We start from the raw sequence: 19,551 nt of genomic DNA, 5'->3' as shown, positions 1-19,551 counted from the left end.
CAGTTCACATTTGTAGGTAGATCATCAGTTTAAGAGCTAAAATTAGCATGTTTAAAGTGATTTTCATGCTTCCAGGGGCCCTAAACACAAGATTTGTGGAATGGTTAAAAGTGCATGAAAATGGCCAATTTACTCACTCTGAGGTCTCAAAAAGTGTTTTTTCTTCCCGGGAAGTGAATTAAATACCATTTGGAGGCATTTAATGTTCAAGCAAAAACAGGTGATTTTTGACAAAAGAGATAACACCCCCCCCCATTACGTCATGCTTCAGAAAGGTGAAAAATGGTCCGTTTTCAAATGTTTTATTTTTGAACGTCAGTTCACATTTGTAGGTAGATCATCAGTTTTAGAGCTAAAATTAGCATGCTTAAAGTGATTTTCATGCTTCCAGGGGCCCGAGAAGTGAATTAAATACCATTTGGAGGCATTTAATGTTCAAGCAAAAACAGGTGATTTTTGACAAAAGAGATAACACCCCCCCCATTAAGTCATGCTTCAGAAAGGTGAAAAATTGTCTGTTTTCAAATGTTTTATTTTTGAACGTCAGTTCACATTTGTAGGTAGATCATCAGTTTAAGAGCTAAAATTAGCATGTTTAAAGTGATTTTCATGCTTTCAGGGGCCCGGGAAGTGAATTAAATACCATTTGGAGGAATTTAATGTTCAAGCAAAAACAGGTGATTTTTGACAAAAGAGATAACACCCCCCCATTACGTCATGCTTCAGAAAGGGGAAAAATGGTCCGTTTTCAAATGTTTTATTTTCGAACGTCAGTTCACATTTGTAGGTAGATCATCAGTTTAAGAGCTAAAATTAGCATGTTTAAAGTAATTTTCATGCTTCCAGGGGCCCGGGAAGTGAATTAAATACCATTTGGAGGAATTTAATGTTGAAGTAAAAACAGGTGATTTTTGACAAAAGAGATAACACCCCCCCATTACGTCATGCTTCAGAAAGGTGAAAAATGGTCCGTTTTCAAATGTTTTATTTTTGAACGTCAGTTCACATTTGTAGGTAGATCATCAGTTTTAGAGCTAAAACTAGCATGTTTAAAGCGATTTTCATGCTTCCAGGAGCCCGGGATTGAATTAAATACCATTTGGAGGCATTTCATGTTCAAGCAAAAACAGGTGATTTTTGACAAAAGAGATAACACCCCCCCATTACGTCATGCTTCAGAAAGGTGAAAAATGGTCCGTTTTCAAATGTTTTATTTTTGAACGTCAGTTCACATTTGTAGGTAGATCATCAGTTTAAGAGCTAAAATTAGCATGTTTAAAGTGATTTTCATGCTTCCAGGGGCCCGGGAAGTGACTGAAATACCATTTGGAGGAATTTAATGTTCAAGCAAAAACCGGTGATTTTTGACAATAGAGATAACACCCCCCCCCATTACGTCATGCTTCAGAAAGGTGAAAAATGGTCAGTTTTTAAATGTTTTATTTTCGAACGTCAGTTCACATTTGTAGGTAGATCATCAGTTTAAGAGCTAAAATTAGCATGTTCAAAGTGATTTTCATGCTTCCAGGGGCCCTAAACACAAGATTTGTGGAATGGTTAAAAGTGCATGAAAATGGCCAATTTACTCACTCTGAGGTCTCAAAAAGTGTTTTTTCTTCCCGGGAAGTGAATTAAATACCATTTGGAGGCATTTAATGTTCAAGCAAAAACAGGTGATTTTTGACAAAAGAGATAACACCCCCCCCCATTACGTCATGCTTCAGAAAGGTGAAAAATGGTCCGCTTTCAAATGTTTTATTTTTGAACGTCAGTTCACATTTGTAGGTAGATCATCAGTTTTAGAGCTAAAATTAGCATGCTTAAAGTGATTTTCATGCTTCCAGGGGCCCGAGAAGTGAATTAAATACCATTTGGAGGCATTTAATGTTCAAGCCAAAACAGGTGATTTTTGACAAAAGAGATAACACCCCCCCATTAAGTCATGCTTCAGAAAGGTGAAAAATTGTCTGTTTTCAAATGTTTTATTTTTGAACGTCAGTTCACATTTGTAGGTAGATCATCAGTTTAAGAGCTAAAATTAGCATGCTTAAAGTGATTTTCATGCTTTCAGGGGCCCGGGAAGTGAATTAAATACCATTTGGAGGAATTTAATGTTCAAGCAAACACAGGTGATTTTTGACAAAAGAGATAACACCCCCCCATTACGTCATGCTTCAGAAAGGGGAAAAATGGTCCGTTTTCAAATGTTTTATTTTCGAACGTCAGTTCACATTTGTAGGTAGATCATCAGTTTAAGAGCTAAAATTAGCATGTTTAAAGTAATTTTCATGCTTCCAGGGGCCCGGGAAGTGAATTAAATACCATTTGGAGGAATTTAATGTTGAAGTAAAAACAGGTGATTTTTGACAAAAGAGATAACACCCCCCCATTACGTCATGCTTCAGAAAGGTGAAAAATGGTCCGTTTTCAAATGTTTTATTTTTGAACGTCAGTTCACATTTGTAGGTAGATCATCAGTTTTAGAGCTAAAACTAGCATGTTTAAAGTGATTTTCATGCTTCCAGGGGCCCGGGATTGAATTAAATACCATTTGGAGGCATTTCATGTTCAAGCAAAAACAGGTGATTTTTGACAAAAGAGATAACACCCCCCCCATTACGTCATGCTTCAGAAAGGTGAAAAATGGTCCGTTTTCAAATGTTTTATTTTTGAACGTCAGTTCACATTTGTAGGTAGATCATCAGTTTTAGAGCTAAAATTAGCATGTTTAAAGTGATTTTCCTACTTCCAGGGGCCCGGGAAGTGAATTAAATATTTATTTGGAGGCATTTAATGTTCAAGAAAAAACAGGTGATTTTTGACAAAAGAGATAACACCCCCCCATTACGTCATGCTTCAGAAAGGTGAAAAATGGTCCGTTTTCAAATGTTTTATTTTTGAACGTCAGTTCACATTTGTAGGTAGATCATCAGTTTTAGAGCTAAAATTAGCATGTTTAAAGTGATTTTCATGCTTCCAGGGGCCCTAAACACAAGATTTGTGGAATGGTTAAAAGTGCATGAAAATGGCCAATTTATTCACTCTGAGGTCTCAAAAAGTGTTTCTTCACCCCGGGAAGTGAATTAAATACCATTTGGAGGCATTTAATGTTCAAGCAAAAACAGGTGATTTTTGACAAAAGAGATAACACCCCCCATTACGTCATGCTTCAGAAAGGTGAAAAATGGTCAGTTTTCAAATGTTTTATTTTTGAACGTCAGTTCACATTTGTAGGTAGATCATCAGTTTTAGAGCTAAAATTAGCATGTTTAAAGTGATTTTCATGCTTCCAGGGGCCCGGGAAGTGAATTAAATATCATTTGGAGGCATTTGATGTTCAAGCAAAAACAGGTGATTTTTGACAAAAGAGATAACACCCCCCCCATTACGTCATGCTTCAGAAAGGTGAAAAATGGTCCGTTTTCAAATGTTTTATTTTTGAACGTCAGTTCACATTTGTAGGTAGATCATCAGTTTTAGAGCTAAAATTAGCATGTTTAAAGTGATTTTCATACTTCCAGGGGCCCGGGAAGTGAATTAAATATTTATTTGGAGGCATTTAATGTTCAAGAAAAAACAGGTGATTTTTGACAAAAGAGATAACACCCCCCCCATTACGTCATGCTTCAGAAAGGTGAAAAATGGTCCGTTTTCAAATGTTTTATTTTTGAACGTCAGTTCACATTTGTAGGTAGATCATCAGTTTAAGAGCTAAAATTAGCATGTTTAAAGTGATTTTCATGCTTCCAGGGGCCCGGGAAGTGAATTAAATACCATTTGGAGGAATTTTATGTTCAAGCAAAAACAGGTGATTTTTGACAAAAGAGATAACACCCCCCCATTATGTCATGCTTCAGAAAGGTGAAAAATGGTCCGTTTTCAAATGTTTTATTTTTGAACGTCAGTTCACATTTGTAGGTAGATCATCAGTTTTAGAGCTAAAATTAGCATGTTTAAAGTGATTTTCATGCTTCCAGGGGCCCTAAACACAAGATTTGTGGAATGGTTAAAAGTGCATGAAAATGGCCAATTTATTCACTCTGAGGTCTCAAAAAGTGTTTCTTCACCCCGGGAAGTGAATTAAATACCATTTGGAGGCATTTAATGTTCAAGCAAAAACAAGTGATTTTTGACAAAAGAGATAACACCCCCCATTACGTCATGCTTCAGAAAGGTGAAAAATGGTCAGTTTTCAAATGTTTTATTTTTGAACGTCAGTTCACAATTGTAGGTAGATCATCAGTTTAAGAGCTAAAATTAGCATGTTTAAAGTGATTTTCATGCTTCCAGGGGCCCGGGAAGTGAATTAAATACCATTTGGAGGCATTTAATGTTCAAGCAAAAACAGGTGATTTTTGACAAAAGAGATAACACCCCCCCATTACGTCATGCTTCAGAAAGGTGAAAAATGGTCCGTTTTCAAATGTTTTATTTTTGAACGTCAGTTCACATTTGTAGGTAGATCATCAGTTTTAGAGCTAAAATTAGCATGTTTAAAGTGATTTTCATACTTCCAGGGGCCCGGGAAGTGAATTAAATATTTATTTGGAGGCATTTAATGTTCAAGAAAAAACAGGTGATTTTTGACAAAAGAGATAACACCCCCCCATTACGTCATGATTCAGAAAGGTGAAAAATGGTCCGTTTTCAAATGTTTTATTTTTGAACATCAGTTCACATTTGTAGGTAGATCATCAGTTTAAGAGCTAAAATTAGCATGTTTAAAGTGATTTTCATGCTTCCAGGGGCCCGGGAAGTGAATTAAATACCATTTGGAGGAATTTAATGTTCAAGCAAAAACAGGTGATTTTTGACAAAAGAGATAACACCCCCCCATTACGTCATGATTCAGAAAGGTGAAAAATGGTCCGTTTTCAAATGTTTTATTTTTGAACGTCAGTTCACATTTGTAGGTAGATCATCAGTTTTAGAGCTAAAATTAGCATGTTTAAAGTGATTTTCATGCTTCCAGGGGCCCGGGAAGTGAATTAAATACCATTTGGAGGCATTTCATGTTCAAGCAAAAACAGGTGATTTTAGACAAAAGAGATAACACCCCCCCATTACGTCATGCTTCAGAAAGGTGAAAAATGGTCCGTTTTCAAATGTTTTATTTTTGAACGTCAGTTCACATTTGTAGGTAGATCATCAGTTTTAGAGCTAAAATTAGCATGTTTAAAGTGATTTTCATACTTCCAGGGGCCCGGGAAGTGAATTAAATATTTATTTGGAGGCATTTAATGTTCAAGAAAAAACAGGTGATTTTTGACAAAAGAGATAACACCCCCCCATTACGTCATGCTTCAGAAAGGTGAAAAATGGTCCGTTTTCAAATGTTTTATTTTTGAACGTCAGTTCACATTTGTAGGTAGATCATCAGTTTTAGAGCTAAAATTAGCATGTTTAAAGTGATTTTCATGCTTCCAGGGGCCCTAAACACAAGATTTGTGGAATGGTTAAAAGTGCATGAAAGTGGCCAATTTATTCACTCTGAGGTCTCAAAAAGTGTTTCTTCACCCCGGGAAGTGAATTAAATACCATTTGGAGGCATTTAATGTTCAAGCAAAAACAAGTGATTTTTGACAAAAGAGATAACACCCCCCATTACGTCATGCTTCAGAAAGGTGAAAAATGGTCAGTTTTCAAATGTTTTATTTTTGAACGTCAGTTCACATTTGTAGGTAGATCATCAGTTTAAGAGCTAAAATTAGCATGTTTAAAGTGATTTTCATGCTTCCAGGGGCCCGGGAAGTGAATTAAATACCATTTGGAGGCATTATATGTTCAAGCAAAAACAGGTGATTTTTGACAAAAGAGATAACACCCCCCCATTACGTCATGCTTCAGAAAGGTGAAAAATGGTCCGTTTTCAAATGTTTTATTTTTGAATGTCAGTTCACATTTGTAGGTAGATCATCAGTTTTAGAGCTAAAATTAGCATGTTTAAAGTGATTTTCATACTTCCAGGGGCCCGGGAAGTGAATTAAATATTTATTTGGAGGCATTTAATGTTCAAGAAAAAACAGGTGATTTTTGACAAAAGAGATAACACCCCCCCATTACGTCATGATTCAGAAAGGTGAAAAATGGTCCGTTTTCAAATGTTTTATTTTTGAACGTCAGTTCACATTTGTAGGTAGATCATCAGTTTAAGAGCTAAAATTAGCATGTTTAAAGTGATTTTCATGCTTCCAGGGGCCCGGGAAGTGAATTAAATACCATTTGGAGGAATTTAATGTTCAAGCAAAAACAGGTGATTTTTGACAAAAGAGATAACACCCCCCCCCCCATTACGTCATGCTTCAGAAAGGTGAAAAATGGTCCGTTTTCAAATGTTTTATTTTTGAACGTCAGTTCACATTTGTAGGTAGATCATCAGTTTAAGAGCTAAAATTAGCATGTTTAAAGTGATTTTCATGCTTCCAGGGGCCCGGGAAGTGAATTAAATACCATTTGGAGGAATTTTATGTTCAAGCAAAAACAGGTGATTTTTGCCAAAAGAGATAACACCCCCCCATTATGTCATGCTTCAGAAAGGTGAAAAATGGTCCGTTTTCAAATGTTTTATTTTTGAACGTCAGTTCACATTTGTAGGTAGATCATCAGTTTTAGAGCTAAAATTAGCATGTTTAAAGTGATTTTCATGCTTCCAGGGGCCCTAAACACAAGATTTGTGGAATGGTTAAAAGTACATGAAAATGGCCAATTTATTCACTCTGAGGTCTCAAAAAGTGTTTCTTCACCCCGGGAAGTGAATTAAATACCATTTGGAGGCATTTAATGTTCAAGCAAAAACAAGTGATTTTTGACAAAAGAGATAACACCCCCCATTACGTCATGCTTCAGAAAGGTGAAAAATGGTCAGTTTTCAAATGTTTTATTTTTGAACGTCAGTTCACATTTGTAGGTAGATCATCAGTTTAAGAGCTAAAATTAGCATGTTTAAAGTGATTTTCATGCTTCCAGGGGCCCGGGAAGTGAATTAAATACCATTTGGAGGCATTTAATGTTCAAGCAAAAACAGGTGATTTTTGACAAAAGAGATAACACCCCCCCATTACGTCATGCTTCAGAAAGGTGAAAAATGGTCCGTTTTCAAATGTTTTATTTTTGAACGTCAGTTCACATTTGTAGGTAGATCATCAGTTTTAGAGCTAAAATTAGCATGTTTAAAGTGATTTTCATACTTCCAGGGGCCCGGGAAGTGAATTAAATATTTATTTGGAGGCATTTAATGTTCAAGAAAAAACAGGTGATTTTTGACAAAAGAGATAACACCCCCCCATTACGTCATGATTCAGAAAGGTGAAAAATGGTCCGTTTTCAAATGTTTTATTTTTGAACGTCAGTTCACATTTGTAGGTAGATCATCAGTTTAAGAGCTAAAATTAGCATGTTTAAAGTGATTTTCATGCTTCCAGGGGCCCGGGAAGTGAATTAAATACCATTTGGAGGAATTTAATGTTCAAGCAAAAACAGGTGATTTTTGACAAAAGAGATAACACCCCCCCATTACGTCATGATTCAGAAAGGTGAAAAATGGTCCGTTTTCAAATGTTTTATTTTTGAACGTCAGTTCACATTTGTAGGTAGATCATCAGTTTTAGAGCTAAAATTAGCATGTTTAAAGTGATTTTCATGCTTCCAGGGGCCCGGGAAGTGAATTAAATACCATTTGGAGGCATTTCATGTTCAAGAAAAAACAGGTGATTTTTGACAAAAGAGATAACACCCCCCCCATTACGTCATGCTTCAGAAAGGTGAAAAATGGTCCGTTTTCAAATGTTTTATTTTTGAACGTCAGTTCACATTTGTAGGTAGATCATCAGTTTAAGAGCTAAAATTAGCATGTTTAAAGTGATTTTCATGCTTCCAGGGGCCCGGGAAGTGAATTAAATACCATTTGGAGGAATTTTATGTTCAAGCAAAAACAGGTGATTTTTGACAAAAGAGATAACACCCCCCCATTATGTCATGCTTCAGAAAGGTGAAAAATGGTCCGTTTTCAAATGTTTTATTTTTGAACGTCAGTTCACATTTGTAGGTAGATCATCAGTTTTAGAGCTAAAATTAGCATGTTTAAAGTGATTTTCATGCTTCCAGGGGCCCTAAACACAAGATTTGTGGAATGGTTAAAAGTGCATGAAAATGGCCAATGTATTCACTCTGAGGTCTCAAAAAGTGTTTCTTCACCCCGGGAAGTGAATTAAATACCATTTGGAGGCATTTAATGTTCAAGCAAAAACAAGTGATTTTTGACAAAAGAGATAACACCCCCCATTACGTCATGCTTCAGAAAGGTGAAAAATGGTCAGTTTTCAAATGTTTTATTTTTGAACGTCAGTTCACATTTGTAGGTAGATCATCAGTTTTAGAGCTAAAATTAGCATGTTTAAAGTGATTTTCATACTTCCAGGGGCCCGGGAAGTGAATTAAATATTTATTTGGAGGCATTTAATGTTCAAGAAAAAACAGGTGATTTTTGACAAAAGAGATAACACCCCCCCATTACGTCATGATTCAGAAAGGTGAAAAATGGTCCGTTTTCAAATGTTTTATTTTTGAACGTCAGTTCACATTTGTAGGTAGATCATCAGTTTAAGAGCTAAAATTAGCATGTTTAAAGTGATTTTCATGCTTCCAGGGGCCCGGGAAGTGAATTAAATACCATTTGGAGGAATTTAATGTTCAAGCAAAAACAGGTGATTTTTGACAAAAGAGATAACACCCCCCCATTACGTCATGATTCAGAAAGGTGAAAAATGGTCCGTTTTCAAATGTTTTATTTTTGAACGTCAGTTCACATTTGTAGGTAGATCATCAGTTTTAGAGCTAAAATTAGCATGTTTAAAGTGATTTTCATGCTTCCAGGGGCCCGGGAAGTGAATTAAATACCATTTGGAGGCATTTCATGTTCAAGCAAAAACAGGTGATTTTAGACAAAAGAGATAACACCCCCCCATTACGTCATGCTTCAGAAAGGTGAAAAATGGTCCGTTTTCAAATGTTTTATTTTTGAACGTCAGTTCACATTTGTAGGTAGATCATCAGTTTTAGAGCTAAAATTAGCATGTTTAAAGTGATTTTCATACTTCCAGGGGCCCGGGAAGTGAATTAAATATTTATTTGGAGGCATTTAATGTTCAAGAAAAAACAGGTGATTTTTGACAAAAGAGATAACACCCCCCCATTACGTCATGCTTCAGAAAGGTGAAAAATGGTCCGTTTTCAAATGTTTTATTTTTGAACGTCAGTTCACATTTGTAGGTAGATCATCAGTTTTAGAGCTAAAATTAGCATGTTTAAAGTGATTTTCATGCTTCCAGGGGCCCTAAACACAAGATTTGTGGAATGGTTAAAAGTGCATGAAAGTGGCCAATTTATTCACTCTGAGGTCTCAAAAAGTGTTTCTTCACCCCGGGAAGTGAATTAAATACCATTTGGAGGCATTTAATGTTCAAGCAAAAACAAGTGATTTTTGACAAAAGAGATAACACCCCCCATTACGTCATGCTTCAGAAAGGTGAAAAATGGTCAGTTTTCAAATGTTTTATTTTTGAACGTCAGTTCACATTTGTAGGTAGATCATCAGTTTAAGAGCTAAAATTAGCATGTTTAAAGTGATTTTCATGCTTCCAGGGGCCCGGGAAGTGAATTAAATACCATTTGGAGGCATTATATGTTCAAGCAAAAACAGGTGATTTTTGACAAAAGAGATAACACCCCCCCATTACGTCATGCTTCAGAAAGGTGAAAAATGGTCCGTTTTCAAATGTTTTATTTTTGAACGTCAGTTCACATTTGTAGGTAGATCATCAGTTTTAGAGCTAAAATTAGCATGTTTAAAGTGATTTTCATACTTCCAGGGGCCCGGGAAGTGAATTAAATATTTATTTGGAGGCATTTAATGTTCAAGAAAAAACAGGTGATTTTTGACAAAAGAGATAACACCCCCCCATTACGTCATGATTCAGAAAGGTGAAAAATGGTCCGTTTTCAAATGTTTTATTTTTGAACGTCAGTTCACATTTGTAGGTAGATCATCAGTTTAAGAGCTAAAATTAGCATGTTTAAAGTGATTTTCATGCTTCCAGGGGCCCGGGAAGTGAATTAAATACCATTTGGAGGAATTTAATGTTCAAGCAAAAACAGGTGATTTTTGACAAAAGAGATAACACCCCCCCCCATTACGTCATGCTTCAGAAAGGTGAAAAATGGTCCGTTTTCAAATGTTTTATTTTTGAACGTCAGTTCACATTTGTAGGTAGATCATCAGTTTAAGAGCTAAAATTAGCATGTTTAAAGTGATTTTCATGCTTCCAGGGGCCCGGGAAGTGAATTAAATACCATTTGGAGGAATTTTATGTTCAAGCAAAAACAGGTGATTTTTGACAAAAGAGATAACACCCCCCCATTATGTCATGCTTCAGAAAGGTGAAAAATGGTCCGTTTTCAAATGTTTTATTTTTGAACGTCAGTTCACATTTGTAGGTAGATCATCAGTTTTAGAGCTAAAATTAGCATGTTTAAAGTGATTTTCATGCTTCCAGGGGCCCTAAACACAAGATTTGTGGAATGGTTAAAAGTACATGAAAATGGCCAATTTATTCACTCTGAGGTCTCAAAAAGTGTTTCTTCACCCCGGGAAGTGAATTAAATACCATTTGGAGGCATTTAATGTTCAAGCAAAAACAAGTGATTTTTGACAAAAGAGATAACACCCCCCATTACGTCATGCTTCAGAAAGGTGAAAAATGGTCAGTTTTCAAATGTTTTATTTTTGAACGTCAGTTCACATTTGTAGGTAGATCATCAGTTTAAGAGCTAAAATTAGCATGTTTAAAGTGATTTTCATGCTTCCAGGGGCCCGGGAAGTGAATTAAATACCATTTGGAGGCATTTAATGTTCAAGCAAAAACAGGTGATTTTTGACAAAAGAGATAACACCCCCCCATTACGTCATGCTTCAGAAAGGTGAAAAATGGTCCGTTTTCAAATGTTTTATTTTTGAACGTCAGTTCACATTTGTAGGTAGATCATCAGTTTTAGAGCTAAAATTAGCATGTTTAAAGTGATTTTCATACTTCCAGGGGCCCGGGAAGTGAATTAAATATTTATTTGGAGGCATTTAATGTTCAAGAAAAAACAGGTGATTTTTGACAAAAGAGATAACACCCCCCCATTACGTCATGATTCAGAAAGGTGAAAAATGGTCTGTTTTCAAATGTTTTATTTTTGAACGTCAGTTCACATTTGTAGGTAGATCATCAGTTTAAGAGCTAAAATTAGCATGTTTAAAGTGATTTTCATGCTTCCAGGGGCCCGGGAAGTGAATTAAATACCATTTGGAGGAATTTAATGTTCAAGCAAAAACAGGTGATTTTTGACAAAAGAGATAACACCCCCCCATTACGTCATGATTCAGAAAGGTGAAAAATGGTCCGTTTTCAAATGTTTTATTTTTGAACGTCAGTTCACATTTGTAGGTAGATCATCAGTTTTAGAGCTAAAATTAGCATGTTTAAAGTGATTTTCATGCTTCCAGGGGCCCGGGAAGTGAATTAAATACCATTTGGAGGCATTTCATGTTCAAGCAAAAACAGGTGATTTTAGACAAAAGAGATAACACCCCCCCATTACGTCATGCTTCAGAAAGGTGAAAAATGGTCCGTTTTCAAATGTTTTATTTTTGAACGTCAGTTCACATTTGTAGGTAGATCATCAGTTTTAGAGCTAAAATTAGCATGTTTAAAGTGATTTTCATACTTCCAGGGGCCCGGGAAGTGAATTAAATATTTATTTGGAGGCATTTAATGTTCAAGAAAAAACAGGTGATTTTTGACAAAAGAGATAACACCCCCCATTACGTCATGCTTCAGAAAGGTGAAAAATGGTCCGTTTTCAAATGTTTTATTTTTGAACGTCAGTTCACATTTGTAGGTAGATCATCAGTTTTAGAGCTAAAATTAGCATGTTTAAAGTGATTTTCTTGCTTCCAGGGGCCCTAAACACAAGATTTGTGGAATGGTTAAAAGTGCATGAAAATGGCCAATTTATTCACTCTGGGGTCTCAAAAAGTGTTTCTTCACCCCGGGAAGTGAATTAAATACCATTTGGAGGCATTTAATGTTCAAGCAAAAACAGGTGATTTTTGACAAAAGAGATAACACCCCCCCATTACGTCATGCTTCAGAAAGGTGTAAAATGGTCAGTTTTCAAATGTTTTATTTTTGAACGTCAGTTCACATTTGTAGGTAGATCATCAGTTTTAGAGCTAAAATTAGCATGTTTAAAGTGATTTTCATGCTTCCAGGGGCCCGGGAAGTGAATTAAATACCATTTGGAGGCATTTAATGTTCAAGCAAAAACAGGTGATTTTTGACAAAAGAGATAACACCCCCCATTACGTCATGCTTCAGAAAGGTGAAAAATGGTCAGTTTTCAAATGTTTTATTTTTGAACGTCAGTTCACAATTGTAGGTAGATCATCAGTTTAAGAGCTAAAATTAGCATGTTTAAAGTGATTTTCATGCTTCCAGGGGCCCGGGAAGTGACTGAAATACCATTTGGAGGAATTTAATGTTCAAGCAAAAACCGGTGATTTTTGACAATAGAGATAACACCCCCCCCCATTACGTCATGCTTCAGAAAGGTGAAAAATGGTCAGTTTTTAAATGTTTTATTTTCGAACGTCAGTTCACATTTGTAGGTAGATCATCAGTTTAAGAGCTAAAATTAGCATGTTCAAAGTGATTTTCATGCTTCCAGGGGCCCTAAACACAAGATTTGTGGAATGGTTAAAAGTGCATGAAAATGGCCAATTTACTCACTCTGAGGTCTCAAAAAGTGTTTTTTCTTCCCGGGAAGTGAATTAAATACCATTTGGAGGCATTTAATGTTCAAGCAAAAACAGGTGATTTTTGACAAAAGAGATAACACCCCCCCCCATTACGTCATGCTTCAGAAAGGTGAAAAATGGTCCGCTTTCAAATGTTTTATTTTTGAACGTCAGTTCACATTTGTAGGTAGATCATCAGTTTTAGAGCTAAAATTAGCATGCTTAAAGTGATTTTCATGCTTCCAGGGGCCCGAGAAGTGAATTAAATACCATTTGGAGGAATTTAATGTTCAAGCCAAAACAGGTGATTTTTGACAAAAGAGATAACACCCCCCCATTAAGTCATGCTTCAGAAAGGTGAAAAATTGTCTGTTTTCAAATGTTTTATTTTTGAACGTCAGTTCACATTTGTAGGTAGATCATCAGTTTAAGAGCTAAAATTAGCATGCTTAAAGTGATTTTCATGCTTTCAGGGGCCCGGGAAGTGAATTAAATACCATTTGGAGGAATTTAATGTTCAAGCAAACACAGGTGATTTTTGACAAAAGAGATAACACCCCCCCATTACGTCATGCTTCAGAAAGGGGAAAAATGGTCCGTTTTCAAATGTTTTATTTTCGAACGTCAGTTCACATTTGTAGGTAGATCATCAGTTTAAGAGCTAAAATTAGCATGTTTAAAGTAATTTTCATGCTTCCAGGGGCCCGGGAAGTGAATTAAATACCATTTGGAGGAATTTAATGTTGAAGTAAAAACAGGTGATTTTTGACAAAAGAGATAACACCCCCCCATTACGTCATGCTTCAGAAAGGTGAAAAATGGTCCGTTTTCAAATGTTTTATTTTTGAACGTCAGTTCACATTTGTAGGTAGATCATCAGTTTTAGAGCTAAAACTAGCATGTTTAAAGTGATTTTCATGCTTCCAGGGGCCCGGGATTGAATTAAATACCATTTGGAGGCATTTCATGTTCAAGCAAAAACAGGTGATTTTTGACAAAAGAGATAACACCCCCCCCATTACGTCATGCTTCAGAAAGGTGAAAAATGGTCCGTTTTCAAATGTTTTATTTTTGAACGTCAGTTCACATTTGTAGGTAGATCATCAGTTTTAGAGCTAAAATTAGCATGTTTAAAGTGATTTTCCTACTTCCAGGGGCCCGGGAAGTGAATTAAATATTTATTTGGAGGCATTTAATGTTCAAGAAAAAACAGGTGATTTTTGACAAAAGAGATAACACCCCCCCATTACGTCATGCTTCAGAAAGGTGAAAAATGGTCCGTTTTCAAATGTTTTATTTTTGAACGTCAGTTCACATTTGTAGGTAGATCATCAGTTTTAGAGCTAAAATTAGCATGTTTAAAGTGATTTTCATGCTTCCAGGGGCCCTAAACACAAGATTTGTGGAATGGTTAAAAGTGCATGAAAATGGCCAATTTATTCACTCTGAGGTCTCAAAAAGTGTTTCTTCACCCCGGGAAGTGAATTAAATACCATTTGGAGGCATTTAATGTTCAAGCAAAAACAGGTGATTTTTGACAAAAGAGATAACACCCCCCATTACGTCATGCTTCAGAAAGGTGAAAAATGGTCAGTTTTCAAATGTTTTATTTTTGAACGTCAGTTCACATTTGTAGGTAGATCATCAGTTTTAGAGCTAAAATTAGCATGTTTAAAGTGATTTTCATGCTTCCAGGGGCCCGGGAAGTGAATTAAATATCATTTGGAGGCATTTGATGTTCAAGCAAAAACAGGTGATTTTTGACAAAAGAGATAACACCCCCCCCCATTACGTCATGCTTCAGAAAGGTGAAAAATGGTCCGTTTTCAAATGTTTTATTTTTGAACGTCAGTTCACATTTGTAGGTAGATCATCAGTTTTAGAGCTAAAATTAGCATGTTTAAAGTGATTTTCATACTTCCAGGGGCCCGGGAAGTGAATTAAATATTTATTTGGAGGCATTTAATGTTCAAGAAAAAACAGGTGATTTTTGACAAAAGAGATAACACCCCCCCCATTACGTCATGCTTCAGAAAGGTGAAAAATGGTCCGTTTTCAAATGTTTTATTTTTGAACGTCAGTTCACATTTGTAGGTAGATCATCAGTTTAAGAGCTAAAATTAGCATGTTTAAAGTGATTTTCATGCTTCCAGGGGCCCGGGAAGTGAATTAAATACCATTTGGAGGAATTTTATGTTCAAGCAAAAACAGGTGATTTTTGACAAAAGAGATAACACCCCCCCATTATGTCATGCTTCAGAAAGGTGAAAAATGGTCCGTTTTCAAATGTTTTATTTTTGAACGTCAGTTCACATTTGTAGGTAGATCATCAGTTTTAGAGCTAAAATTAGCATGTTTAAAGTGATTTTCATGCTTCCAGGGGCCCTAAACACAAGATTTGTGGAATGGTTAAAAGTGCATGAAAATGGCCAATTTATTCACTCTGAGGTCTCAAAAAGTGTTTCTTCACCCCGGGAAGTGAATTAAATACCATTTGGAGGCATTTAATGTTCAAGCAAAAACAAGTGATTTTTGACAAAAGAGATAACACCCCCCATTACGTCATGCTTCAGAAAGGTGAAAAATGGTCAGTTTTCAAATGTTTTATTTTTGAACGTCAGTTCACAATTGTAGGTAGATCATCAGTTTAAGAGCTAAAATTAGCATGTTTAAAGTGATTTTCATGCTTCCAGGGGCCCGGGAAGTGAATTAAATACCATTTGGAGGCATTTAATGTTCAAGCAAAAACAGGTGATTTTTGACAAAAGAGATAACACCCCCCCATTACGTCATGCTTCAGAAAGGTGAAAAATGGTCCGTTTTCAAATGTTTTATTTTTGAACGTCAGTTCACATTTGTAGGTAGATCATCAGTTTTAGAGCTAAAATTAGCATGTTTAAAGTGATTTTCATACTTCCAGGGGCCCGGGAAGTGAATTAAATATTTATTTGGAGGCATTTAATGTTCAAGAAAAAACCGGTGATTTTTGACAAAAGAGATAACACCCCCCCATTACGTCATGATTCAGAAAGGTGAAAAATGGTCCGTTTTCAAATGTTTTATTTTTGAACGTCAGTTCACATTTGTAGGTAGATCATCAGTTTAAGAGCTAAAATTAGCATGTTTAAAGTGATTTTCATGCTTCCAGGGGCCCGGGAAGTGAATTAAATACCATTTGGAGGAATTTAATGTTCAAGCAAAAACAGGTGATTTTTGACAAAAGAGATAACACCCCCCCATTACGTCATGATTCAGAAAGGTGAAAAATGGTCCGTTTTCAAATGTTTTATTTTTGAACGTCAGTTCACATTTGTAGGTAGATCATCAGTTTTAGAGCTAAAATTAGCATGTTTAAAGTGATTTTCATGCTTCCAGGGGCCCGGGAAGTGAATTAAATACCATTTGGAGGCATTTCATGTTCAAGCAAAAACAGGTGATTTTAGACAAAAGAGATAACACCCCCCCATTACGTCATGCTTCAGAAAGGTGAAAAATGGTCCGTTTTCAAATGTTTTATTTTTGAACGTCAGTTCACATTTGTAGGTAGATCATCAGTTTTAGAGCTAAAATTAGCATGTTTAAAGTGATTTTCATACTTCCAGGGGCCCGGGAAGTGAATTAAATATTTATTTGGAGGCATTTAATGTTCAAGAAAAAACAGGTGATTTTTGACAAAAGAGATAACACCCCCCCATTACGTCATGCTTCAGAAAGGTGAAAAATGGTCCGTTTTCAAATGTTTTATTTTTGAACGTCAGTTCACATTTGTAGGTAGATCATCAGTTTTAGAGCTAAAATTAGCATGTTTAAAGTGATTTTCATGCTTCCAGGGGCCCTAAACACAAGATTTGTGGAATGGTTAAAAGTGCATGAAAGTGGCCAATTTATTCACTCTGAGGTCTCAAAAAGTGTTTCTTCACCCCGGGAAGTGAATTAAATACCATTTGGAGGCATTTAATGTTCAAGCAAAAACAAGTGATTTTTGACAAAAGAGATAACACCCCCCATTACGTCATGCTTCAGAAAGGTGAAAAATGGTCAGTTTTCAAATGTTTTATTTTTGAACGTCAGTTCACATTTGTAGGTAGATCATCAGTTTAAGAGCTAAAATTAGCATGTTTAAAGTGATTTTCATGCTTCCAGGGGCCCGGGAAGTGAATTAAATACCATTTGGAGGCATTATATGTTCAAGCAAAAACAGGTGATTTTTGACAAAAGAGATAACACCCCCCCATTACGTCATGCTTCAGAAAGGTGAAAAATGGTCCGTTTTCAAATGTTTTATTTTTGAACGTCAGTTCACATTTGTAGGTAGATCATCAGTTTTAGAGCTAAAATTAGCATGTTTAAAGTGATTTTCATACTTCCAGGGGCCCGGGAAGTGAATTAAATATTTATTTGGAGGCATTTAATGTTCAAGAAAAAACAGGTGATTTTTGACAAAAGAGATAACACCCCCCCATTACGTCATGATTCAGAAAGGTGAAAAATGGTCCGTTTTCAAATGTTTTATTTTTGAACGTCAGTTCACATTTGTAGGTAGATCATCAGTTTAAGAGCTAAAATTAGCATGTTTAAAGTGATTTTCATGCTTCCAGGGGCCCGGGAAGTGAATTAAATACCATTTGGAGGAATTTAATGTTCAAGCAAAAACAGGTGATTTTTGACAAAAGAGATAACACCCCCCCCCCATTACGTCATGCTTCAGAAAGGTGAAAAATGGTCCGTTTTCAAATGTTTTATTTTTGAACGTCAGTTCACATTTGTAGGTAGATCATCAGTTTAAGAGCTAAAATTAGCATGTTTAAAGTGATTTTCATGCTTCCAGGGGCCCGGGAAGTGAATTAAATACCATTTGGAGGAATTTTATGTTCAAGCAAAAACAGGTGATTTTTGCCAAAAGAGATAACACCCCCCCATTATGTCATGCTTCAGAAAGGTGAAAAATGGTCCGTTTTCAAATGTTTTATTTTTGAACGTCAGTTCACATTTGTAGGTAGATCATCAGTTTTAGAGCTAAAATTAGCATGTTTAAAGTGATTTTCATGCTTCCAGGGGCCCTAAACACAAGATTTGTGGAATGGTTAAAAGTACATGAAAATGGCCAATTTATTCACTCTGAGGTCTCAAAAAGTGTTTCTTCACCCCGGGAAGTGAATTAAATACCATTTGGAGGCATTTAATGTTCAAGCAAAAACAAGTGATTTTTGACAAAAGAGATAACACCCCCCATTACGTCATGCTTCAGAAAGGTGAAAAATGGTCAGTTTTCAAATGTTTTATTTTTGAACGTCAGTTCACATTTGTAGGTAGATCATCAGTTTAAGAGCTAAAATTAGCATGTTTAAAGTGATTTTCATGCTTCCAGGGGCCCGGGAAGTGAATTAAATACCATTTGGAGGCATTTAATGTTCAAGCAAAAACAGGTGATTTTTGACAAAAGAGATAACACCCCCCCATTACGTCATGCTTCAGAAAGGTGAAAAATGGTCCGTTTTCAAATGTTTTATTTTTGAACGTCAGTTCACATTTGTAGGTAGATCATCAGTTTTAGAGCTAAAATTAGCATGTTTAAAGTGATTTTCATACTTCCAGGGGCCCGGGAAGTGAATTAAATATTTATTTGGAGGCATTTAATGTTCAAGAAAAAACAGGTGATTTTTGACAAAAGAGATAACACCCCCCCATTACGTCATGATTCAGAAAGGTGAAAAATGGTCCGTTTTCAAATGTTTTATTTTTGAACGTCAGTTCACATTTGTAGGTAGATCATCAGTTTAAGAGCTAAAATTAGCATGTTTAAAGTGATTTTCATGCTTCCAGGGGCCCGGGAAGTGAATTAAATACCATTTGGAGGAATTTAATGTTCAAGCAAAAACAGGTGATTTTTGACAAAAGAGATAACACCCCCCCATTACGTCATGATTCAGAAAGGTGAAAAATGGTCCGTTTTCAAATGTTTTATTTTTGAACGTCAGTTCACATTTGTAGGTAGATCATCAGTTTTAGAGCTAAAATTAGCATGTTTAAAGTGATTTTCATGCTTCCAGGGGCCCGGGAAGTGAATTAAATACCATTTGGAGGCATTTCATGTTCAAGAAAAAACAGGTGATTTTTGACAAAAGAGATAACACCCCCCCCATTACGTCATGCTTCAGAAAGGTGAAAAATGGTCCGTTTTCAAATGTTTTATTTTTGAACGTCAGTTCACATTTGTAGGTAGATCATCAGTTTAAGAGCTAAAATTAGCATGTTTAAAGTGATTTTCATGCTTCCAGGGGCCCGGGAAGTGAATTAAATACCATTTGGAGGAATTTTATGTTCAAGCAAAAACAGGTGATTTTTGACAAAAGAGATAACACCCCCCCATTATGTCATGCTTCAGAAAGGTGAAAAATGGTCCGTTTTCAAATGTTTTATTTTTGAACGTCAGTTCACATTTGTAGGTAGATCATCAGTTTTAGAGCTAAAATTAGCATGTTTAAAGTGATTTTCATGCTTCCAGGGGCCCTAAACACAAGATTTGTGGAATGGTTAAAAGTGCATGAAAATGGCCAATTTATTCACTCTGAGGTCTCAAAAAGTGTTTCTTCACCCCGGGAAGTGAATTAAATACCATTTGGAGGCATTTAATGTTCAAGCAAAAACAAGTGATTTTTGACAAAAGAGATAACACCCCCCATTACGTCACGCTTCAGAAAGGTGAAAAATGG

Source organism: Lissotriton helveticus, chromosome 2_1, assembly GCF_964261635.1.
Source record: "Lissotriton helveticus chromosome 2_1, aLisHel1.1, whole genome shotgun sequence".
Classification (NCBI taxonomy): Eukaryota; Metazoa; Chordata; class Amphibia; order Caudata; family Salamandridae; genus Lissotriton; species Lissotriton helveticus.
The sequence above is the reverse complement of the archived record's forward strand: the minus strand, read 5'-3'. Positions refer to the sequence as shown.